Raw genomic sequence first — 23,649 nt, forward strand, 5'->3', positions numbered from 1 at the left:
CCTCTTCCTACTCCAGTTGCTCCTTGACTTTGTAATAAAGTTTCACCCCTAGTTGTGGGAGAGTTCTCACTATGACAGTTCCCTCTGTTTCTTAAAATAAAATGCTCTGCACAGAGAGATAGATACCCATGGCTGCTTGTGGGCGGGTGACTCCTCTCCAGGTCACTGGCTTGCAGTCGGCCACATAATGGAAATGAAAATCTTGCCTGGTCACTTTATGGTGACTGTGGCTGAGGTGGGAGTGGAGGGATGAGCCTCGGATCATTGTGAGCCATGCTTCAGTGAGCTTGAACCTAATTAGAGAAGCACTAGGTTGTAGGTGAGTGCCCTGACCATGATGCTATATGGCAGGTTCCACCCAGTGACAAATACAGGAGGTATGAGAACCTAGCTAGACAATCTTAGCTCAAAGAGGGGCAAGCAAGGTAGACAGGATGAATCCATTTGAGGTGACCTGAGAGGAGGGAGGTGAGCAGAGCCACACCCTTGCCGATGCATTCTGAATGGGTCTCATCACTCCAGAAACCTGCACCTGCCTTTCATGTGTCTTCCTCCTCTGCCTTGATTTCTTTTCTTTTTTTAAAAAATTTTATTTTATTTTACAATACAATTCAGTTCTACATATCAGCCATGGATTCCTTTGTTCTCCCCCCTCCCGCCCCCTCCCCTTCCTCCCAGCCTACCCCCTATTCCCACCTCCTCCAAGGCAAAGCCTCCCCCCCCCCGAGGACTGAGATCAACCTGGTAGACTCAGTCCAGGCAGGTCCAGTCCCCTCCTCTGGCCGAGCCAAGCGACCCTGTATAAGCCCCAGGTTTCAAACAGCCAACTCATGCAATGAGCACAGGACCCGGTCCCACTGCCTGGATGCCTCCCAAACAGATCAAGCCAATCAACTGTCTCACCCATTCAGAGGGCCTGATCCAGTTGGTGACCCCTCAGCCATTGGTTCATAGTTCATGTGTTTCCATTCATTTGGCTATTTGTCCCTGTGCTTTATCCAACCTTGGTCTCAACAATTCTCGCTCATATAAACCCTCCTCTTTCTCGCTAACTGGACTCCCTGAGCTCCACCCGGGGCCTAGCTGTGGATCTCTGCATCCAGATCCCTCAGTCATTGGATGGGGTTTCTAGCACGACAATTAGGGTGTTTGGCCATCCCATCACCAAAGTAGGTCAGTTCGGGCTGTATCTCGACCATTGCCGGCAGTCTATTGTGGGAGTATCTTTGTGGATTTCTGTGGGCCTCTCTAGCACTTTGCTTCTTCCTATTCTCATGTGGTCTTCATTTACCATGGTCTCCTATTGCTTGTTCTCCCTCTCTGTTCTTGATCCAGCTGGGATCTCCCGCTCCCCCAAGCTCTCTTTCCCTCGACCCTCGCCCTTCATTACTCCCACTCATGTCCAGGCTGTTCATGTAGATCTCATCCATTTCTCCATCGTTGGGTGATCCCCATGTCTTTCTTGGGGTCCTGTTTTCCAGGTAGCCTCCCTGGAGTTGTGAGTAGCAGTCTAGTCATCCTTGTTCCACATCCAGTATCCTCCTATGAGTGAGTACATACCATGTTTGTCTTTCTGAGTCTTGGTTACCTCACTCAGGATGATTTTTTCTAGATCCATCCATTTGCCTGCAAACCTCATGATGTCATTGTTTTTCTCTGCTGAGTAGTATCCCATTGTGTATATGTACCACATTTTATTTATCCATTCTTCAGTTGGAGGGTGCCTTGATTTCTTTACTCATCCAGCGACTGAGCAGAGACCGGATATTGGAGGAAGAGGATCTGGGTGGCAACAGCACACGTGGTGGGGGTTGAGGACATGTTACTTCTTCAGCTGCACAACTGCAGCAGCCCCAGGACTTGGTAGATGCACCGAGTGTGAACTATGGTCTCAGGCATTCTTAGTGGGTACTACACATCCTCTTCTTCCTCATTGCCAAAGTGTGGTCTGTGACCCATGCTGCTCTATGGGTGTGTTATTATTGTTATTAGTCAACAATGAGATAACCACAGAAGTCGAGAGAAAGCATTTAGAATCTTGCACAAGAATTCAGCATTACTGTGGCTTGCAGACATCATTTCATGTGCTTTACCAGGGTATTGGTCTGCAGTGGGCTAGAGATTTTGAAAAATGTCATTTACCACTGAAAGATTGAGAAGCACTCAACAGAGCATGTGGGGCTTGCTGCATAGGAGTGTCAGTGTGAGGGGTGTGAACCTGCAAGGAACTGGGAATTCAGGCTTATGAACCACCAGCTAACTGATGACTCAATGAAAACAGGGTGGCCTCCAGCATTTCTCTGTGCCAAGATGGACTCCTGAAGGACAGATGCCCTAGCCCAAGCCTCTTCCTTGTCTGCCAATGCCTCTGGCAGAGAGCTGAGAGAACACACACACACCTGTCTTTGAACGAAGCTTTCCTTTGGTAATTACAATGAGAATGTTTCAGAGCAGTGTTTGGCTTTAGTAAGCAAGCGGTCACTTGCCTTTTCTGACTCTTTACTTGCCCCCCCCCCCATGGTGTGTGTGTGTGTGTGTGTGTGTGTGTGTGTGTGTGTGTGTGTGTGTGTGTACCACAAGGGGGAGTGTGTGTGCATTATGTGTGTGTATCATGTGTATGCGTGTGTCATGTGCAATGTGTGTGTCATGTGTGTGTGCATGTGTGCTCTTCCTCAGTGATTTTCCATCTTGTTATTGAGACAGAGTCTCTAACTGAACCCAGAGCTTGTTTATTCAGCTAGATTGACTGGCCAGTGACCCCCAGAGATTGACTGCCTCCACCTCCCCAGAGCTGGGATTACAGGCATGCTCCTCCACCAGCTCCTGACTTTTAAATGGATGCTGGGGATTTGAACTCAGATTCTCATACTTGTATGGTAAGCACTTTACAGAGGGAGCCATCTCCTAGCCTCTCCCTGCTCTTTCTACATCCATTCTGAAGATAAACTTCTGGGTCCTACATACTAGAGATGGTTCTGTTTCTGCATTAAGCTAAATCTGAATCTCAAAATGAGTAAACTCTACAAAGCCACATTCTTCCTAGATGGATCACACCTGCCTGTTGATTGCTTCTTAAAATTGATTTCTGGTGTTTAGAGGCCTGGAGTCTTAAATTCACATAGACCTTTGGTGAGCCCAAAGTGGCTCATGAATGATTTCCTTGTGTTGCTTGATAGCAGAATGGCACCCAAAGGTCCATTGGAAGCAAAGTCTGTGAGAGCCCCAAGTGGCCACAGCTATGGAGTGCTCTTTTTGTCTCTTATTTTACAGTGGAACCCTGAGATGCAGAGGGTGTCGGTGGGGCCTCCTGAGTGCAGGGTTTTCAGGAGCTGATGATACAAGCACAGCTAGCTTTGGGCTCATCCAAAGTCTGCACAGGAAAGCTCGGGAGCTGGTGTTTACCCACAGGTGTAGTGGCAAACACCCAAGCTAGCTATAGCCTGGCTCTCTCATTGAGACAGGTGCTGGGGCTTAAAGTCTAAAACGTGTGCAGTAGCAGCCAGAGAATTGTTTCCTAGAGCCATTTTATTACTTTTTTTGTGGTTTTTTTTTTGAGATTATAATACAAGTACATTATCCCTACCTTCCCTTTCCTCCCTCCCACTCCTCCGATATACCTTTCCTTGCTCTCTTTCAAATTCATGGCCTCATTTTTTCATCAGTTGTTACATGCATATATGTATATACACGTACATTGATGAATACAACCTGTATAATGTTACTTGTATGTGTGGTTCCAGGGCTGAGTCAGAACCTAGGCCCATTTCCATTTTGCATCAGTGTTACAGAACACACATCCCCCGTCACTTTCATGCTGGTTTCTGCTTTGAATTTTCCTGATAACCCTCTAGTGCCTTGATAGTATGGAAGTGTTGGGGCAGGCAGTTCTGTTGTTAGGACTGTCCCTCACACTATGAGATGGATAGTATGAGTGTGGCAGTTCCTCACACTAGAAGGTGAATAGCACCATCCATGGCCTCTGATCCAAAGGAGCTAGCAGAACACACACAACAGAGACACCAAGATGCCTCTAGATATGGCATATGTCCCTGAGAGCACTGGTGAGCTGGTTCTGTATAGTTGAAACAGAGTTAAATACTTACCAGTTCGCTAAAAATATGCCCAATATTATGCAAGATGAAATGCAAACTACAGCAATAATGAGATACAGTTCTACGCAGACTAACATGGCTAAACATTTTCAAAATGACAATGCCAAGTGCTGGCAAGTACATACAGAGAAGCTGGAACTCACACACTGCTGGTGGGAATGCAAAATAGGACAATAACTTTGGAAAATAGCTTGGCAGGGCTTTTTTTCTTTTCTTAAAACATAAAACTAAGCATGCATTTATTATGGGCCAGCAGTCACGTAGTTAGCGAGATTCACTCCTAAATATGTACACACATGACAGTGAACGCTCACACACAAAACTGAATATGGGTGCTCAGAAGGCCTCTGTTTGTAACTGCCAAGAATGCAGACACTGCCCAGATGTCCTTCCACTTGTGTGTGGATAAACATGCTTTGGCACATCTACTCAGCAACAGAAAGTACTCTCCTGTGGTAGGTGTGAGTTTCAGGTGCTTGGTAGGAAATGAAAGAATGGGAGTGCACAGCCACAGGGTGTGCAAGGAATTGTGTTTATATGACATTCTGGGAAAGGCCACATTGTGTGAGCAGAAAACAGGTCTGGGCTTGCCAAGGCATTTGTAATCTAAGAAATAAAGCTTGCTTGAAGATCAGAGGACAGAGCTAGCCACAGAGTTAGCCATAGAGGTCAGGCAGTGGTGGCACATGCCTTTAATCCTAGCACCCAGGAGGCAGACGCAGGGATCTGTCTGGATTTTTGTGAGTTCAAGGCCGCACTGGGTTACATAAGATTAATCCAGTCTAAAAAAACGAAAGAGCCAGGCAGTGGGGTTTAATTCCAGCACTTGGGAATCACACACCTTTAATCCCAGCACTAGGAAGGTTGAGACAGGAAGTGATATGACTGGGCAGAGAGAGGAATATAAGGCGGGATGAGACAGGAATTAGACCCTTTCAGCTGAGGACTCAGAAGCACTGAGTCTGAGGATTCATGGAGATAGGTTCTTCTCTTTTGGGCTGAGGAGCTGGCAAGGTGAGAAGTGGCTATGGCTTTTTCTGCTTCTCTGATCTTTCAGCTTTCACCCTGATATCTGGCTCCAGGTTTTTATTATAAGACCATTTAGGATTTGTGCAACATCTAGCACCCAACATGGGGCACAAATTCACAGAAAAGCCTCTTGCTTGTGGCTTTGCAGCCACCAGCCCAGTCCAGAGCTGCACATGACTGGAGTCTCCACCCACCTGGGCCAGCGTCCCTACCCTGTCGGTTGCCGTCTCTCTGCAGCAAATCCTATAGGTTTTTGGGGATCCAAAACCCACAGCAGTCAGCTGCTTTCACACATTCCCCTGTGCAGACAGCTGACTCCACGGGTGCAGGCCCAGGCTCCAAACATGCTGGAATTAGCTGTTTTTGCATGTTCTCCCACACAGACTGCTGGCTCTTTGGCTTCTCCCCTCTCCCAGTGGGTCATGGCTTTCTCTGGGTCCCCTCCTCAGGCTGCTGCCACACCATCATCTGAATCATTATCAGCAGATTTGGTGAGTCAATTGGGATTTTTTAAAAGGAGAAATTAGTTAAAAGACTTTTTCCCCACATTGAAAAATGGGAAACACTATTGCAATGGAAGGAGTTTGGTCTCTGTTTGATAATACACTAGACAGTCTGAAAATGGAACAATTAAATGAGAGGATAATTAACTTAGGTGGTATTGATGTAATGTCAACCATAAACATTATCAGTTTGATCGTTCTTATTTTATCCCTAAAAAAGTTGGTTTATATGAGTGCTAAGATACAAGTCTTAGAAAAACTTATTAAAACAGATCAAAGAGATATTCAAACCCAGACAGAGGAATTTAAAGGAGAACCAATTTCAGCATTGCATTATAAGGTTACAGAGAAACAGCCTAAGGCTTTCCAAAAGCCAAACTTAATTTACTCAGTAATCTCACAGGAGCTGCCAAATGATAGATAACCCCAAGACTGTATAAGAGCTGAATGAACTCCTGTGCAAATGTTAGATTTGAGGAAATTCAAAGAAACAATAGTTTCATATGGCACCCACTCACCATTTGTGAAGCAGATGTTAAACTTGTGGCAATATATTGTGTACCCTAGTAAAATTTGCCTGAAGATCAGAGAGACAAAGGAACAAGCCACTGCCACATCTCACCTCACCAATTTCATAAATCCTCTGCCTGAAATCCTCTGAGTCTTCACCCAAAAAGATCCAACTGAAAAAGCTTTTTTTTTTATTTTTTCTAGCTGAAACGGATGCTTCTGCTGAAAAGCCTTCAGTTCCTGTCTCCTCACACCTTGTATACCTTTCTCTGCCCAGACATCACTTCCTGGGATTAAAGGCATGTGTGCTTCCTAATACTGGGTTTAAAATTGTGTGCCACCACTGCCTGGCTCTGTTTTCTCTCCTAGACTGAGTCAATCTCATGTAGTCCATGGTGGCTTTGAATTCAGAGAGCCACATGGATCTCTGCCTCTCAAGGGCTAGGATTAAAGGTGTGTGTCACCACTGCCTTGCCTCTATGTTTAAACTAGTGGCTTGTTCTGTTCTCCAATCTTCAGGCAAATTTTATTAGGATACACAATATATCACCATATAAACTTGTGGTCAATTTGTAATAGAATCATCCCTCAAGACTGGAGAGATTTGGCTACAGTAGTCTTAGAGAATGATCCCCAATTACAATGGAGGATCTGGTGGAAGAATGAGGCTAAGATCGTTGAATAATGGAGTACAGCTAGAGGTATTAAAATTTGCCAAGAACAACTTTGTGGGGAGGGCAATTATGCTGATACACAAAGACAATCTTTATATGATGACCACACCCTGGCTTTATGCTGTATAGCAGCCTTGAATGCTTGGGACAGAATTGAAGAAATAGGAAAGAAAATTGAGTCATTTACTAAAGTTATACAGGGCCCAAAAGAAACGTTCACTGATTTCTTACAAAGACTAACGTCAGCAATAAATAGAATGATACCAAATTCAGAAGCTAGGCAAATAATAATTGAATCTCTGGCTTTTGAAAATGCTAATGCACAATGAAAAAGAGTAATTAGGCCATTAAAGGCAAGATCAGCACCTTTGGAGGAGTGGATCCCAGATATAGTCAATAATGAATCTTATAACCATGATGATGCTTGGATAGGAAAGGTGATTTCCAGAGGTTTGAAGAAAAATCATAATGTCAAATGTTTCAATTGTGGCAAACAACATCACTAAAAAGGGAGTGTAACAAGGTGTTCCCAGAAATAATTTTTTTTTTCAAGGAATAATCCCAATAGAATGCCCCTCCCTTCTGGATTATGCAGAAGGCGTGGCAAAGGCAGAAATTGGACTAATGAAGGGACAGACAAGGTAATCTTTTGCCTTTGCCATCAGGAAATGCCTTGAGGGGCCTCTCACAGGCCCCCATGTCAAATTCTGTTCAGTCTTTTCCTGTCTTTGTGTAAGAATGCAATTAAAATCCTAATGCCTATTGTTAAAAACAAAACAAAACAAAACAAAAACATACTGCTCTGGATAATAGCACAGCTATGGAAGAGAGAACAAAAAATTAGAGAGAAATCATAAAGTGAATTTTTTGGCAAACTTCTATAAATGGACAAAGACCAAAATTAAAAATACAAATAAATGATTTAATTGAAGGTCTTGTAGACACAGGTGAGGATGTAACAATAATTTCACCAGAATCTTGGTATCCAAATTGACCTCTTCAGGAGGTAAATGTTCAGTTAGAGATAGAAACATTATCTCAAGTTAAACAGAGCATGAGATAGGTCAAATGTATAGGGCCAAAAGGACAGAGAGGAAAATTAAAGCCATATGTGGCTAATATAGCCATGAATTTATGGGGCCGTGATCTATTACAACAATGGAATACCCAGATTAACATTCCTCCAACCTCAGAAACAAACCATAAACTAACATATATTTCTGGAATATTAGAAAGTATTAAAAAGAATAGTCACCAATCATTCAGATTGTACAAGAACAGGACACAACAGCTGCTGAACAGCTCTACCTTTAAAATGGTTAACAGACAAGCCTGTATGGGTTCAGCAACAGCCTTTAACAACAGAGAAACTGCAGGCTTTAGAAGAGCTGGTACAAGAGCAATTAAACGCTCAGCATATTGAAGAATCAACCAGCTCTTGCAATTCTATTATATTTGTTATTAAAAAAATCTGGTAAATGGAGAACAGTAACAGATCTAAGAGTTGTTAACAAGGTAATCCAGTCAATGGGCTCTCTATAATCTGGAATTCCTTTGCCTACTCTGTTACTTAAAGGATGGCCTCTTATACTTATAAATTTAAAAGACTATTTCTTCTCAATATCCTTACAAGAAAAAGAGAAAAATTTGCCTTCACAGTGCCTACTTATAATAACTCTCAGCCTGTTTGTTTGTTTGTTTGTTTGTTTGTTTGTTTGTTTGTTTTGGCTTTTTGAGACAGGGTTTCTCTGTGTAGTTTTGGTGCCTGTCCTGGATCTCACTCTGCAGACCAGGCTGGCCTCAAACTCACAGAGATCCACCTGGCTCTGCCTCCCGAGTGCTGGGATTAAAGGCGTGTGCCACCACTGCCCAGCCAATTCTCAGCCTGTTAAGAGCTCTCAATGGAAGGTTCTCCCACAGGGAATGTTAAATAGCCCAACCCTGTGCAAATATTCTGTATGACATCCATCAGAAGTAATACGTAAACAATTTCCTCAATCTATAATTTATCATTACATGGATGACATTTTGCTAACTAATTTAAATGTAGATACTTTAGAATGAATGTTTGAAGAAGTAAAGAAAATTTGCCTTGTTGAGGATTACAGATTGCTCCTGATAAAATACAAAGAGGAGATTCTATTAATTATTTAGGATGTAAAATAGATCTACAAAAAAAATAGATGCCAAAAGGTACAAAATAGGAGAGATTGATTATGGACTCTTAATGACTTTCAAAGATTGCTAGGGACATTTCCAATCTACAGACCACTATTGGGGTAAAAAATATCGTGAACCAAGTAATTTGTTCAAAACCTTAGATGGTGACAAGGACTTAAATAGTCCAAGAGAACTATCAGCTGAAGCTGAGAGAGAATTGCCTTTGGTGGAAAAGATATTACAGAATGCACATGTGGATTATTTGGATCTGAAGCTTGCTTGCATTCTGGTAATTTTACCCTCTAAGCTTTTGCCTACAAGAATTTTAATGCAGAGGGAAAGTATTATATTGGGATGGATATTTCTACCAAATAAACAGAGTGAGAAATTAAAGACATATGTGGAAAAGATTTCTGATTTGATTTTAAAAGGAAAATTGAGACTTTGTCAATCAGCAGGAATAGACACAGCAGAAATTGTAGTACCTTTAACTAATGATGAAGTTGACAAATTATGGGCAGAAAGTAAACCTTGGCAAAGAGCTTGCAGTAATTTTTTGGGAGAGATTAATAACAAATATCCCCAAAGAAATAGAATTCAGTTTATAAAGAGAAGTAACTAAATCCTGCCTCACATTGTACAGGAAACACCAATATCTGGAGCCCCCACATTTTATTCTGATGCAAACAAATCAGGAAAGGAAGGTTACAAATCAGAAAATTTAAGTAAAGTGGCTCACAGTCCTTATAATTTTGTTCAAAAGTCAGAATTATATGCCATTCTGATGGTATTAATGGAGTTTTTTGAACCTCTCAATATAGTTACTGACTCTCAGTATGCAGAAAGAGTTGTTTTACACATTGAAACACTGAATTTATCCCTGATGAGTTAGAATTAACTTCATTATTTATGCAGTTACAAGAAATAATCAGGAGTAGGAATCATTCCTTATATATAAAACACACATCTGATCCCATATGGGTCTGTCAGGCCCTCTAGCAAAAGGTAATGATGAAATTGATCAACTGTTGATAGGAAATGTGCTAGAGAACTCAGAATTTCATTTAAAAAATCATGTCAATAGTAAGGGTTTTAAAAAGAAGTTTTTCCATAATCTAGAAATTATAAGGAAACTATAAGAAAATATCCTACCTGTTCTTTATACAACAAAACTCCACTCCTGCAGGATGTAACCCAAAGGGTACTCAAAGGAATGAAATCTGGCAGATGGATGTGTTTCATTTTGCAGAATATGGAAAATTAAAATATGTACACCACACCATTGATACCTATTCAGGATTTCAATGGGCAACTGCTCTTCCTTCGAAAAGGCTGATTCTGTAATCACACATTTGCTAGAAGTTATGGCCATCATGGATATACCTATACAAATTAAAACTGACAATGCTCCAGCATATGTCTTTGGTAAAAATGAAATCTTTTTTTTTTTTTGCTTATTACAATATAAAGCATATTACAGGTATACCACATAATCCTACAGGCCAAGCAGTCATAGAAAGATCAAATGGAACTCTAAAGGATATGCTAAATAAACAAAAAGAGGTAATAAAGACCCCCCAAAACAGATTACATAATGCTTTATTAACTTTGAATTTTCTCAATGCTAATGAGAAAGGAATAACAGCTGTGGAGAGACATTGGATAACAGAAAAAAAAACTACAGAATTAAATCAGCCTGTATACTTTAAAGATATGCTGACCTTGGAATGGAAACCAGGATATGTGTTATATTGGGGACGAATGCAAACTATTCAGGACAATTTCGAGATGGTTAGCTGAGATGATCCAGCCTCACAGACCACTCTAGCCAGTACTTGAGACAAGCCCTGCACTTTCCCATTATGCAGAGACTGGACAACAAATGATACAGCTGCCTCTCCCAGGACTTGACAATTAACCCAAATTTTTTCTTTTCAGGATCCTCTAAAGATGCCTTCAACCCCAGATAGCAAGAAGTAAATTTAAGAACATGATGCCCACATTCCCAAGGGTTGGGGTGGGTGGTTTTTGGTCATTCAATGAGTTATGGATAGTTGTCATTGTTTTGGTGGTTGATTACAAGTTGTTATTGGTAATAGTCAGGAAAAAAGCTAAACAAAGGAGATTAGATTCAGGGTTCTTGTTTGGAAAAAAAAGAAAAAAGAGGATATAGATATAAAGATAAGATAAAAAGTAGTTTATTGAATCTACTCTGAAAAAAAAGACATAGAAATGATAGGATAATAGATAGATTATTGAGTCTACTTTGAAAAAAGGGAGAATATGGATATGATAATATAAAAAGGTAAATTTATTGAATCCACTTTTAAAAGGCATCTACCAGTTTTAAATATTTTATATTGGATTGGATTTTTGTATATTATATACCAATTGTGTATATTGATACAAAGTTGAGATTATTTTTGTGGGAACATATTGTATATATACTTCTACTCTTGTTCAAGGTATTGTACCTATATAGCTCATTTAACAACACAATGGAATCTGCTAGTCCTTGAAAGTTATTGCCAACTATTTAGGATAATGAAAAAATGCAGGTTAGTAGTTAGTTACCTATTACAATGGAACTTGTCAGGTTAGGCATGTTTTCAAGGTCAAACAGATATATTTTAGATAGACAGGTCATCTTCAAACACTTCAGAGATCTACAGAATATGGCATTTAAGATGTTTTAATAACATAGATTCTTTTTTTTTTTAATGACAATGAGATATGTCTGCTGCTGGCAGCACCAATCTACTTCAGAGAAGATGATGGGCATCAGAGAAATTCCATATGGAGTTTACTTTCTTTGTGGCAAAAGTTTGACTGAGGACTCAGAGGCACTGAGTCTGAGGATTCGTGGAGACAGGTTTTTCTCTTTTCGACTGAGAAGTCGGTGAGGTGAAAAGTGGTTGTGGCTTGCTCTGCTTCTCTGATCTTTCAGCTTTTACCTTGATATTTGACTCTGGGTTTTATTGTGAGACCATTTAGGATTTGTGCAACAGATAAGAGGTAAAGGTTCCCTGCAAAGACCAGAGAGGGACTTGAGGGTACAGGAGCTTCAATATTTTTGCTGTATTTGTGGCTGTATGCCAAATGCTTTTGTGAAAACTCCTAAGATGTTTTACTAAAAAGGCTGAGTTTTCCCATACCTAACATGCATATATTCACTTAAAGATATTTAAAAAGGGGATTTGTGAGATGGCTCAGCAGTTAAGAGCTCTGGCTGTTCTTCCAGAGGACCTGGGTTCAATTCCCAGCACCCACATGGCAGTTCACAACTGTCTGTAACTCCAGTTCCAGGAGTTCCCTCACATAGACATGCATGTAGGCAAAACACCAGTGCTCATAAAAAAAAATTTAAAAAGTATTAATGTGACCAGAATAAATAAGAATAGCTCATCTAAAATTAAACATCCACTGCTTTCAAAAGTCACCCAACAAGAAGACTAAGTAAGTTTTGTCGACTTAGTGACACCCCAGACACTTACTTAACATCCCACATGTTCCAAATGGCCTGGTCAGGCCTCTCCCTGCAAGTGGACCCCACTTTCAGAGCATCAGGGGCCATTAACTGGTCAGACACATCAAGGCTTTTCCTCCTTCTTGTCTCTGTTCACACAATGTCCCTTGACAGGTGACCACTCCTCCAAGCCATCCCATCAGCATCCCCTTTCTGGTGAGACAGACACTCCAGGCTGCAACTTTTCTCTTTCGTTGGTGCCTCCACATTCATTGCCCCCCTCAGTTTCCCTACAGTTATTTTGTTTATCTATTTATGTTTGGTGTAGAGTGTACACAGCTGCATCCAGAGGCCTGCCTGTGGAGGCCATCCAACATCCTGCTCTGTCACCTTGTCACCCAGAGCCTGGGCCTCTTACTGAGCCTGGGACCGTCTGTCTGTCAGTGCTGAAGTTACGGACACTTGCAGTCACTCCTTCCCAGCTTTCTGTGTGGGTGCCAGGGATCCTAACTCAGGTCATGTTTGCGTAACCGGTGCTCTTACTCAGGCACTTCTCCATCTCTCTATTCATTCTCTGTGTTATAGAAACATGCATATCCTGCTGTCACAAGCAATTGTGGATGCCTTTGGGGCAGGGGTTGTACCTTCTGTGTCTGTGTAGATGGGAATTCCCAAAAGAAGGCATTTAATGTATGCTTCACGATGATAACCACAGTGGAATCAAATCATGGTCCAGTCCTTATATAGCTACTTGGACTTTTCAGAAAGGCCAGATTGGAAAGATGGAAGGAGACTGACTACCCAGCATTCCCCTCAGTCACCTCGGCGTGAGAAAGTTATGCAAATGAGAAAGCAAGAATTTTAATTGGTCAACTTGTCAGCTGCAGAGAAGAGGGAAGCTACAGGCCTCACGGAGCCGTCTTGGGGCTGGGGTCCCACCTCCCAAGAGGGAATATTTTAGCCTCTATTGAGACACAGAGCTGCCAAGAATAATGATTTTAGGTGTGAGGTTAGGTCCTCTCCCAGAAAACCGTCTTCAGGGTTAAGAGGGTCCTCTGGAACTGAAGCGAACGCTTGACTGACAGAGAAGACGAAAGCAACAGAGCTCCCTAGGGCACGAACGGTATCTGACCCTCCCTTGTTTGAAATTCCTTCCCTTTATTGTCTCTAAGCTTTAAACGATGAAAACGCAGAGAAATGGTTAGTGAAATGAATTATAATAACAGAGGCAGCAATAAAAGGTAACATACGGGGAGTGATTGCCTTGAGCCTGGTGGTGAAGGCTGTGACCCCAACTGCTTGGGGGGCTGAGACAAGAGATCAAAAGTTCAAGGTCTCTCTGGGTTGAACAGTGAATTCCAGACTACTGAGACTGGCCTTAAAAAAGAAAAAAAGTAAAAAGAGGTTTGGGATGAAGCTCAGTGGTGCGGCATTGCCTAGCTTCTGTGAGTGAATCCCTTGGTTCAATCCCCAGAATGAATACATATATATACATACACACACACACACACACACACACACACACACACACACACACACACACACACACGTAACCCATCCAGTGTCAAGGGAAAACTCATCTTCAGTCAACTGGACCATCTAGAAGAGAGCAGCAAATTACACAACTACTAAAGAAAAATTCAAACAGGATTCTCCTTGGGAGAAATGTATGAAGAGCCGTGTAAAGCAAGCTAGCACAGCCGGTAGAAAGGGCTTGCTCAAAGGTGCTTCAAGTGTCCCTGCTCTCTGGTTTCAGCTGCCACTGAGTGTCAGAATATGCCAGAGTGCTCTCTTCTGTGTCCTCCACTTCCTACCGTAAAATGGAGCCAAAATTAACCAAAACGCAAACTGCCAACAGCCAGCACCACAGCCCTAAGCAAGGGGTGAGATAATCTTTTTGTTCACTGTGAAGATGTATCTGTTTTACCTCTTCTGCCTAAGGCACCTTCTGATTGGCTTGATAAAGAGCTGAACAGCCAATAGCTAGGCAGAAGAGGATAGGTGGGACTTCCGGGGAGAGAAAGGAACTCAGGGGAAGAATCTGAGGTAGGAGATTGGCTGGCCAGATGCCGAGGAAGTCAGATATATGGTACTGAGAAGAGGTAACACACCATATGGCAGAACATGTTAATATAAATGGGTTAATTTAAATTTTAAGAGCTAGTTGGGAATAAGCCTAAGCTAAGGCCAAGCTTTCATAATTAATAAGAAGTCTCCACGCATGTCATTATTTGGGGTCTGGTGGTCCAAAGAAAGTCCTGTTAAAAATGGAGAAGCTGCTGCTAGATGTCCCTAGGAGAGCAAGTCCAAAGCCAGTGCCTGCAAATACTCACCTCACCGGGGTACCCTGGGATCCAGTTCCACAAAGGTCAAGTTCACTAGTGTCTTCTTCCCTCTGATACAGATGGCCAGCTTGAGATGCTTTAGGGAAGTAGGATGGGGAATCCCTCTTTTGAGTTCCTGCTCTCCCTAAGTCTGAAGATGACAAAATGACATGCTGGAGTTCAAACCTGCACATTGGTGTCCACATGACTGAGAGTAAGGCTGGAAAAACCGTGGCGTCAAAGTTCCAGTTTTGGAAATTATGCAAATACGTGTATTTACACAACGGATTACGGAAAATCTTTTAAAAACAAACTGTGGTATTTACATCACAGATCTGGAGACTCCAAAAAGTTGTTATGTTCTAGTAAGTCAACTCCTGTTTGCCAGCTTGAGGTCTTTAAACAAAGCTACTGTCTTACAATGAAGCCATGAAAAATGAGATGAAACCACAAGAAAAATAAGGTCAGTGAGGAGCCCTCCCTCTGGTCCACTGTTCCACGGGAATGGTGGGGGGCGGGAGAGCTTGTCTGGGTGAAAAAATGATAGCTGGTGACAGACAGGACAGAACTGAAGCAAGTTCCAGCACAGGGACCCTGAACTCCACACACAGGGAAAGCAGCAGGCTTGTCTTCCCCCCTTGAATGAAATTTGTGGGATGGAAAGCGGAATGATTCACTTCTAGAAGGAGAAAAAATAAAAAGACCTGTTTTTCATCATGAAAGCATGTTCATTCAAATAAAATAATCCCTTGAAGTCAGCCCAAGGTTTGTTGATTGCAATTCTTAAAAATGTGTCTTTTAATTTGGTAAATCAGAGATCCTTGTGATTCTGTGAAGTGTGCTATGCATTTTTAATTTCTTCATCGTACCCATAATTCTCAACACTTTAATCTTTCAGTATCTAATTGGAAATTTTGCCCTCCAGGAAGCATCTTGTTTTTTAAAGTGCAGTTTTTTTTTTTTTAAACCAGTTGTCACAAGTGCTTTAAGATCTCAAAAGACACTGCTAAGAAATTGCCATTGGAAATAAGGAGGGCTGGGAAGATGGCTCAGCAGACAGAGCGATTGCTGCAAATACATGAGGACCCGAGTTCAAATCCCAGCGCTCATGTAAATGCTGGGTGGGTGTGACAGCCAAACTGTAATTCCAAAGCTTGAAGGACACACACAGGGGATCCCTAGAGTAAGCTGGCTAGCTAGACTAGCCATACTGGTGAGCTCTTGAGTTCAGATGAAAGACTTAATGTATAAGGCCAACAGTGATTGAGGAAGACACTCAATATTTACTTCAGGTCTCCATATATACATAGGTGTATTTGTACAAACATGAAAACATACATACAACATACATGCACAGAAGAATGAATGAATGAATGAATGAATGAATGAATGAATGAATAATAGGGTCTGGGTGAAAGATCCTGGGGCTCAACATAAGCACTTTACTGGCTAGGCTTCCTCTCCAGGCCCTTATGCACACTGTATCTTACTGGCCAATGCAGAAGATTTGGGAAGATACATTGACTCTCTCGGAAGGTAAGTTTAATGAGGTTTTGGCACTCAATGGACCTAATCTATATGAGGTCTTCATTGCCTGCCACATCTCTCTGCCCTGCTTCTGTCCCACGTCTGGGCCAAGACTCTGAACTTCCTTGTCATTTAGTAGATGGAGCCTTCTTGCTGGCTAGACTTACACCAAGTGTCCTGGACGCCGACACTACAGGACCGGCCTCCTCCCGGCCTCCCTGCTGCAATCTGCTGTCCTCAATTCTCCATCAGTCTGCTGGGCCAAGTTCTCCCAGCTTCCCAGCCTCTGCGTCCTTCTCTGTCAGTTCTGGCTCCTGCCTTCCTCCTGTGCTGGCCGCTCTTGCAGCCCTGTGATGTGCAGCTACTGTTTCGTGGGGGCAGGCATGGCAACTTTTTGGTTCCGCATCTATTTAAAGTGAAAGAACAAATGCTGGGCTTTCCACACGTGTAGGCTTTTCTAGAAAGAAAGGAGAAATACGGAAATATAAGCGGTAACTGTAGCTATTGGGTGACCAAAATAAACCAGTTTATAGTTCTCCATGCTAGTGATCTAACTCTAACTAGGCTCTCAGAATGGCTGTTCTGTCCCCCCCACACACAATTTTTTCTTTGCTGTGTGGACTCTGGAGCTTGACTGGCCTGATTCAACCCTGCCGCCCCTCAGATGGAGTTTGTGATGGCCAGTGTTCATTGTCACGGCACGGGGGGGTCTTGGTTGCACTATAGTGCTGGGCTGACCATTCCACAGACAGCACTGGAGTGTGCCGAGTGCAGAGTCAGCCGAGCACCAGCAAGCTTGCGTTCTCCTCTCTCCTGGGAATGCAAAATGGCCAACTCCCTCAAGTTCCTGCTACTGTGACCTCCCCATCCATCTTGAAGAGACCCTTTCTCCTTGGAGTGGCTTTGTCAGAGTATTTTACCACAACAAAAGGATATGAAGCTAAAATAGAGTTAGAGTTAATAATACCGGAAATTTTCCTTAATAGAGGATTTTCTTTTTCAATCCCGGGGATCCACCACTAAACCACATCCTTAGCTCCAAGTGTAGGATTTTTAGTTTTGACTTTTCTTACCCTGGAGAATCTAGCTACCCTACCCAGAAAGAGGCACAGATGAGACAATGCTGAGACCCAGCTGTCCCAGTGGGATGAAGGCCGGAAGGCCCAAGAGGCCTGACCCCAGAACTGTATCACGGACACCAAGGAAACAAACTTCTTTAGAAGTGATCCACAAAAGCATGAGGTTGGTCTGTGAACTGGGTGACCATTAAGGCCCATCCAACTCTGAGATTCTATGAATATAAATTGTTTTCTAGAAAGAAATTAATGTGTCAAGTTAAATTTGTACCCATTTATATAGAGACACCAGACTTGACAGAAGTTCTCGTTGGTTTACTGACTTGTTTAAAAAAAAAAAAAAAAGACCAGGTCTCGCAGGGACAGGGGTTGGACGGCTCCGTGGAAAAAGTTATCTGTAGCTCTGTGAGCTGAGGGAGGAATGTAGAAGCTCCGGGCATGCTTCAGCCACCGCACTGGCCTTCCCTCATCAAGGTCTGATGTTGGCTGTGAGGTTTGTGAAGCATTATCTCTCGAGGCTTGAGAATTCTTTCTGTGGGCTGCAGACTCTCAGTAGAGGCATTTCGGGGTGGGGAGGGTTCTAAAAGCCTCCAGAACAGTGTCATCCTAGACATGCAGTTAAGGGGTGGGCATATGATGGGAAAATAACTTCTTATTCACAACCGAACTTACTTGTAGCTAAACTGACCAAATTTCTTACTAAATTTCAAAGATGCTTAAGAAGAGAAAAGGGAAATGTTGAGTTATATGTGTGCCATGGTTTGAGTTTGATGTCCCCCAGAGTCTGGGGCGTTTGGAGACTTGATTCTCGGTGGTGCTGTTTGAGTAGAGTTAGGATGTGTGGCTTACTGAAGGTATGTTACTAGGGGCAAGATTTGAGGTTTTTGTTTTGTTTTTCTAGACAAGGTCTCTCTGTATAGCACTGGCTGTCCTGTAACTCGCTCTGTAGACCAGGCTGGCCTCAAACTCACAGAGATCCACCTGTCTCTGCCTCCCAAGTGCATGTGCCACCACTGCCCCACAGAGGTTCCTGCTTTTGGTTTGAGATGTGAGTTCTCAGCTGTTTCTGCCACCATACCTGTTACTATACTTCCTGTTAAGACAGAGATGGGTCCTTATCCCTTGGGAGTCATCAGCCCAAATACACCCTCCCTTCAGTAGCTGGCTTGGTCATGGTATTTAATCACAGAAATAGGGAAGTAACTAACATAGTGTGTGTGTGTGTGTGTGTGTGTGTGTGTGTGTGTGTGTGTGTGTTATTGTACATGGGTGTTGTGTGTGCACATGCACATGTGTGAGTATATGGTCCTGAGCAGACATGGAGTGTTGTATTAATTACTTGCTATTGCTATGATAAGACTCCACAACCAAGGCAGTTTGCAGAAGGAAGGGTTTATTGGGACTTATGGCTACAGAGGGCTAAAAGACTGTCACTGTAGGGAGAACGGCGGCAGCAGCAGGCAGGCGTGGTGCTGCAGCAGCGGCCGAGAGCTCACATCTTGATCCACAAACAGGAAGCAGAGAGCTAATCTGAAAGCGCATCAGGCTGTTGAAACCTCAAGTTCATCCCAGTGACCTACTTCTCCAGCTTGGCCACACCTCCTACCCCACAGCCACAGCTGGGGACCAAGTCTTCAATGCTAGAGACTCATAGAGGACATCTCATTCAAACGACCACAGGTGACTTCCCTCAATCGCCTGTCACCTTTATTATTTGAGACAAGGTCTCACGATGAACCGGAAGCTTATTGATTCAATGAGGCTGGCCGGCCAATGATCGTCAGTGATCCAGTTGTCTGTCTTCATTTATCCCCCCAAGGCTGAAGTTACAGAGTGCCCAGCCGTGTCCGGCACTGTATGTGAGTCCTCGGGATCTGAATGAAGCTTCTCTCACTTACACAGTAGGCACTTTGTCAACTGGGCCATCAAGCTAGGCCTGGAAAACATTGAGTTTTAACAGAGCAAATAGTAATTCACTTAAGGTTGTTTGTACCAGATACAGAATTACACGAGAAAAATTCATCAGTGGAACCACATTCTTCATCCCCGGGCACCTGTTTACATATATTGTCTTGCATTGTTTGGGGTGCATTCAGACTGGAGTTCTTGAGGGGGGACTTTTGCATTTTAGTAGTCACAGGCACCTGGGAAGACTCCAACAAACACCTAGCAATCAGCATTTCAGAGATGCTTTCTAGTCATGTCTGAGTGGACGTCCATTAGTACGGCTCTCTCCCCTGCCCCAGCTGGTAGATGTGGAATCTGTCACATGAAGCATTGCTATTTAAAGGCCTTCGGCTCCATTGAGCTTAATAGTCTGCCATGGCCTAATGTTCTGTGAATGTAGAATTCTGAATTTCTCCAAGTCAGGGGGAAAAAAACCCTGCGGGTTGGGGATACCTGCTCCAAAGAAAAAGCACATGCATGTGAAGACAAAACCAGCATTCTGGGCCTGACCAGGAAAGCAGATGTAACCCAAGAAATCAAGGTCAAATGAGAACTCAGTCAATCTGTGAAGCTAGAGCCTTGGATTTCACATCTTCTGTATCCTGAGTCTTAGCAGTTGTCCTGGTAGGGTATTGAGTTAGAGGGGACAGGGGCCGCAGAACAATTGTAACCTTTGGCCCCCACTGGAAAACAAACTGGAGAGTTTCTCTTGCCTGAAACCCAAACTCTAGCGGCCATCCAAACAAGTACAGCGCTTTTGAGCGGGCGGTCTGCCTCGGTCTCTTAGAAGGGCATTCTCAGTGACAGGCAGGAGACAGAAGCATCTCATATCAGAGGCAGGCTCTGGAGGGTGTGCCCAGGGGCTAGCCCTTTCCTAACTCTTCATTTGGAGCAAGTTGTCTGACCGCTTTAAACCTCGATCTCCACACACACACACACACACACACACACACACACTCTCACACACACACACACACCCCAAGTGCTAGCACAGCACTTATTTCCATGTTCTCTTCCCTCAAGTGCTGGGGTGCACAAGCGAAGTCAGTGTGGAGCTAAGGAAATTGGGGAGAAGAGCTGGCTATTGTCTCAAAGCGTTCTCCTTTCGAGGAAGGCATCACTCTTAAGATTCTGGATATCCCATCCCAGTTCTAAGACACGTCTGGGCAGTGTACAATCAACTGCTCTAGGCTATGGACGGGAGCAGGCACCCCAGAGATGAAGCACCCTGAAGGCTGGTTGAACTGTTTCCGTGAGGGGCAACAGCCCCCTTCTTGTTAGAGCTGGCCACCGACCACAGCCCTTCCTAAGATGAGTTTCAGTAATGAATTCAGATGTAATTAACATCTCCCTCCGTGACTCTCCCTATTGTTCCCAGCTTTTTGCTGTCTAATGACTACACGTCTAGGACTCCTATTTTTAACAACCGTTTACAGCCTGACAGATGACAGCTCTTAGGTTATAATTGTTCGTTAAAAATAGGACTCTCAACAGGTAGCTGTTAAAAGGAGAAGGGAAGCTGACTTATTAGGGAAGGTCGCCTGACAGGCAGTGATGAGCATGAGGTGGCTGGAAAAGCGGCGTTATGGAGAGGAACAGAAAATGCCAGGTCAACAGTGCTCTCAGTCAAGGGAACCAAAGGCTGTAAGTTATGCAACAGGCAGACATGGCTGTGGCAGTGCCAAGAATCCGCTTCAAGCTGCCTTCACCCTGTTCTCACACTGAGTGACCTTCTTGGAAGTGGGTGAATTTGCCCGGCTATTCCTGGCAGCAGTTCCTGTTCTCAGGCTCTTGACTCTACCAGCTGCACTTCTGGAGTAAGGAAGTAGCTGTCTGCTTGATACCAGGCCCCAGGGGCGACACACACTGTCAGTGATGAGGGGACAGCCCTACATGAAGTGGGCATAGCAACTCCAGTCCAAAGAATTAAAACTTTCCCCACGCTATCTGCCAATTACTTATCTAGTGTGTGTAGGGGGTTGATTTAATGTCAATCAGAACCTGTGTTCTTCTTGCATATTAATTAATGTTTGAATTGGATATAAAGAAGGGATAGTTGTCTCCAAGATGGACGTCTTTGGAAGCTGGAATACAGCCACAGGAAAACTGTGGGAAGACCATCCCTCCCCATCACCATTCCCTGACTTACTTCGAGGTGCTTCTGTTTTCTGTCTGGAAGTCCTCTCTCTTAGCTACTCCTTGCCTTGGGCCAACACAACATCCTCTCTGATTTCAGTCCCACTCTGAGCCACAGAACTACTTCCCTGGCCATTTAGTGGCCTTCTCTCCTGGCAAGTGTAACTCAGACCCTGGGCCTGGAGCCATGCATCTGACTCCACCACACAGTCAAAGACCCCTTAGGTGTCCTTTTTCTCCTCACTGCCCTCATAATTTTGGTTTTATTTTTCCCAGATCTTCTTGGAGACTCTGATAATTACATTCCAGCAGAGCCACACAACACTCCACCACACATTAAGTCCGAATGTTACGTTCCCAGGGGATTTCCTTCCCCTGGATTCTGCTTTCTGTCCTGTCTTACTTATTTGTTTGTTTTCCATTTACTCATTCATCTTTGTGTGTGCATGTGTCCGTGTAGGAGTCAGAGAACAACTTTTGGGATAATCCTCCCCTTCCATCACATGGGTTCTGGGGATTGAACTCAGAAAATCAGGTTCGACAGCAAACACCCTTACCCCCGACATCTCTTCAGCCCTATCTTCCTCCATTTCCTCTTCCACCAGGCCACCCTCCCTCACATTGTGGAGTGTGTGTGATGTGCCTAAAGCTGACTTGCTTGTTCTTTACCATAACTAAGACTTCTATGGATGCTCTTCCTCACAGAACGATCAAGCTCAGGGTCTTTAGCTGATGCACAACTTCTCCCCCAATCTACCCTTTGCCTCTTTATAGCCTGGAAACCTTATGATGAGTTATGCAAATTTTCTTGGTGTCTTCAAAATACATCCTGCTCTTTTGAGTTTTCCTGCCTTTAAGATCTGTTCCTATGTCTGGAACATCCTTTCCTCTTGGCAAAAAGCACCCAGCACTCAAGTTTCATCTCCCTTGGGCATCATGGGTGATGGTTTCCCCAACCATCCCAACTAGTTGTCTCCTGGTCTCTCTAGGGTTCCACAGTAAATCGTGTGTTTTGTATAATTGAGTCTTACACTGGCCACTTCCCCCATCCGGGCCCCAGTGTCCTTGGCACCGAGGTTGGTGTCCCTGTGTTTCCCTTATCCAATGTAGGACTTTGCATTTGGTTAGAGCTTAATGATTTTTTTCTTGATAGGAAGACACCAATTAATTGAAAGTCATTGATACTTAAACCACACAGATGGCAAAAAGCACCAGAAGACCTAAGCAGTGGTCCAGTTTACCTGTCACCCTTTCTGCATTCAACACTGAGGTTAGTGATATGAAATTACCCAAGCCCCCATTAATGGAGGCAAAGGATGCTGGGAGCCACACAGGTTCCTCTACTTATCAGGAGTCATTTCTGAAGAGAAAAGAGATCAATGACCTTTTGGTCCCTGAGTTAGGGACCAAATTCTCCTAACCCTGAGAACTGTCCAAAACAGGAATTACTTACAACACTTTCACGCCCCTGATGAAGCCTGCCGTTCATACTTGGGTGATTCTCAAGGTCAGAAAACTGCTTAGGAGAGACAGATAAATACTGAAACTGAAACAAAAGCTTGACCTCTGGACAGAGAACGATTCTGAAAGGGAGTGGCACATTTCACCCAGGCAGCACCCGAGGGTGTTGGAAATTACAGGAAGCAGGACGACCACAGCCAAGTGTGAGAATGTGGCCCAATCACGCTCAGTTCAGCAAGCTAAACTATGTGAAAACTCCTGGTCCTGGAACTCTGTCCATGGGTCACATCTGAGTGGCCTCTCCCTTGGACCCTACATTTGTCCTCTGAGGTCAGACTCAGGACTCCACCATGAAAGCCAGTCCCATGGCACCCTGGAAGCCCCTGCCCTCACTATCCTGGAAGGTAAGTCAGAAATGGAAATAAAATAAACGTGCTTCAGGATGGAAATGAGACTTAGGAATTTCTACTGTAGCCGAATTAGTTTGCTGATGTTGGCAGGCAGGGAGCCTGGCCTAGATGCACGGTGGAAGGATGCTGGTCTGCAAGGTGGAAGGCTTGGTCCTAGATCTGACTGGAAGCCACTAAGAGGGACAAGGTGACTTTCTGTCCTGTTTTGCTTTTGTTTTAGCAGGAATTTCCGTTCCGGAAACTGGACGAACTCTCTTGGGCTAGTCCCTTGACTTACAGCTCATCTCTGTGAGTTCTGGTCTCCTTACCAAACA

General features: G+C 43.7%; 1 long non-coding RNA gene across 8 annotated transcripts in view; it reads right to left on the reverse strand.

Moving 5' to 3' along the window:
* LOC128124479 (uncharacterized) overlaps positions 1–23,649 on the reverse strand; it is a 53,629-nt gene that overhangs the window by 11,458 nt on the left and 18,522 nt on the right. For 6 of the 8 annotated variants that reach the window (XR_008222893.1, XR_008222894.1, XR_008222892.1 and 3 more), the window contains 3 exons: positions 19,087–19,317; positions 16,473–16,762; positions 14,788–14,929 (listed from right to left, as the gene is read on the reverse strand). This is a non-coding gene — a long non-coding RNA (uncharacterized LOC128124479). The remainder of the gene's footprint in view (positions 1–14,787; positions 14,930–16,472; positions 16,763–19,086; positions 19,318–23,649) is intronic. The other 2 variants (XR_008222888.1, XR_008222889.1) reach the window with 1 other exon arrangement.

Source organism: Peromyscus californicus, unplaced genomic scaffold (assembly GCF_007827085.1).
Source record: "Peromyscus californicus insignis strain IS unplaced genomic scaffold, ASM782708v3 Scaffold_4__1_contigs__length_199733344, whole genome shotgun sequence".
Classification (NCBI taxonomy): Eukaryota; Metazoa; Chordata; class Mammalia; order Rodentia; family Cricetidae; genus Peromyscus; species Peromyscus californicus.